Source organism: Octopus bimaculoides, chromosome 5 (assembly GCF_001194135.2).
Source record: "Octopus bimaculoides isolate UCB-OBI-ISO-001 chromosome 5, ASM119413v2, whole genome shotgun sequence".
NCBI lineage: Eukaryota > Metazoa > Mollusca > Cephalopoda > Octopoda > Octopodidae > Octopus > Octopus bimaculoides.
In genome coordinates, this window is record NC_068985.1 from 1500692 (window position 1) to 1503121 (window position 2430).

The following is a 2430-nucleotide window of genomic DNA, read 5'->3' on the forward strand; positions in this document are numbered from 1 at the left end:
CCTAATAACATATCGACTCAGCAACACTTATTGTAGACCAATAAAATTTATATTTGGAATGAAAGGATATTGAGCAAGAAAATAGAAACAATGGTGAAATCTATTCTTTGTAAAGATTAAAAGATGTACTTTCTTTGAGCTGTGTGTTTTCTTAATTTAAAGCTGACTTTACTGAGAAAAAGCAATAAGACTTACTTCCATAAGACTGAAGCAAACTAAAATGTAATAAAGCATTCCGACCATTAGGATCATCATCATCATCATCATCATCATCATCATCACTGTCGTCGTCTACATCATCACCACCGCCACCACCACACATTCATCATCAAGGTAAGTCTTTTGTTTCAATGTTCTTCTGTGAAATAAAGCAAATGTGTTCAAGATTCACACACAGACAGACATTGACCTTTGTTTCACAGTAAAACACAGAAACAAGAGAATTATCTTCACGTATTCATTGTTACTGTAATCTATAAAAGACGTTGGTACCATTGTAGTACAACTTCGCCCGCCAACAGAAAGATTTCATCAATTTCCATCATTTTTCTCACCCTTATTTCATCCAATCAGATTTGGCTATTTTACAAAATAATTTGATGTTTCTCTTGACAGAATTTGGACAGAATCTTCAATTGAGTTCGTCAACAAATTGGCTCCACCATGTAGTATTCTATTTCATTAGTCATACAATCATGTTTACTTAAACATAACAGCAAACAATTTTAAGTGTTTTCTTTTGGCCCTTTTGTTTGCGTCGGAAAGCTTCTGTTGGAGTCTGTATTTTAATAGAAAAGAAAACAATACAGGCCAATGTAAGCCATTGTTTCTTATAAACAAGGAGAGACTGTAGCAGTGTCAGCCGACTTCCTGTTGGCCATCTTGCCCGCACATTCTCTCCACAGCCCTTTTATTACAGATATGGAAAAAAGGCCCCAGGACATGTTAGTCATGTACGAAGTCGGTGCTGAAAAATTCCTGGTTTTGAGTAAAAGAAAACACTGGAGGATCAGTTAATTATGATTTGATTGAAGATATTCCCCTCACAGGTTCACAAACTTATTGCAGTGGTCCTTCAGTTTTTCTAAGCCCTGTAAAAGAACTCAAATGGTTGGGCTTCCAACCAGGCCTTTCACAATACCCTTAAAGCCAGAAACTTTTTAGTACCTAACTCAAAGAAACCGCAAAAGCATTCTGTCACATAGATTTATACATTGTGTGACACCCAATATGAAGAGACTGTGCTCTTTTGTGCATACGAAATTCCACAGGCCACACAACACACACACACGTGCGCACACACACACACACACACACACGCGCACACACACACACACACACACACACACACACACACACACACACACACATACACACACACGCACATACAACATTGAATGCTTTTATTATTTCTTGACGTATTTTGCTAATTTTTCCCTTGAACACTTACATGTCCATTCTTGTAAATACGATCAAAACCATGTTCAGAAATTATATAATGGAATTGTTATTAGATTTATTAAACGTTTTAGTTTTGAATATTTTATTTTGTTTTGATCTGTGATTATCTCTTTAATCTTCTTAACAAAAATAAAAGACTGTTGATATATTTCTTCATTATTCGCATTTAATTCAAGAAACTATCTTATAATTCTCAGTCTTTTTATTGATTGTAACTTTTCAATTGTGTTTAGAAGTAACTTTGACTAAATATGATCTATTATATAAAAACTCACATTATTTTTTATATCAGAATTTTGTTCATTCTCATAGTTTTCTGGCTAAACCTTGCCCTGGTTTATGCCAAACGTTGCTGCCTGCACTGCACCCAAGCAAAATTCATGAAGATTCCTAGGAACATTGGTTTCAAATTTTGGCACAAAGCCAGCAATTTCAGGGGAGACGGTAAATCAATTCTGCTCAACTTGTTCTTATTTCATCGACTCTAAAATGACCAAATGTAAAGTCGACTTCGGTGGGATTTTTAATTCGGAATGCAAAAACATGAAATTCCTCTGAGCATTTTGTCCAGGATACTTATGATTCTGCCTGCTCACTTGCTATTTTACCAATAATAACAACAACAATAATAATAATAATGATGATGATACTACTACTACTACTACTACTACTACTACTACTACTACTACTACTACTACTACTACTACTAATAATAATAATAATAATAATAATAAACAGACACGACAGAGCTGGGACCTATATACACTGGAAGCTATGCCAACACTATGGAATAACAACAGAAAAAAGATGGTATAAACACATGCCAGAAAAGGTCACAGAAAACGAGAAAGCAACCATACTCTGGGATATGCCAATACACACAGATAGAGAAATTAAGGCAAATAGACCAGATATAGTTGTCAAAGATCATGAAGAAAAAAAATGCTTTCTAATTGATGTATCAATACC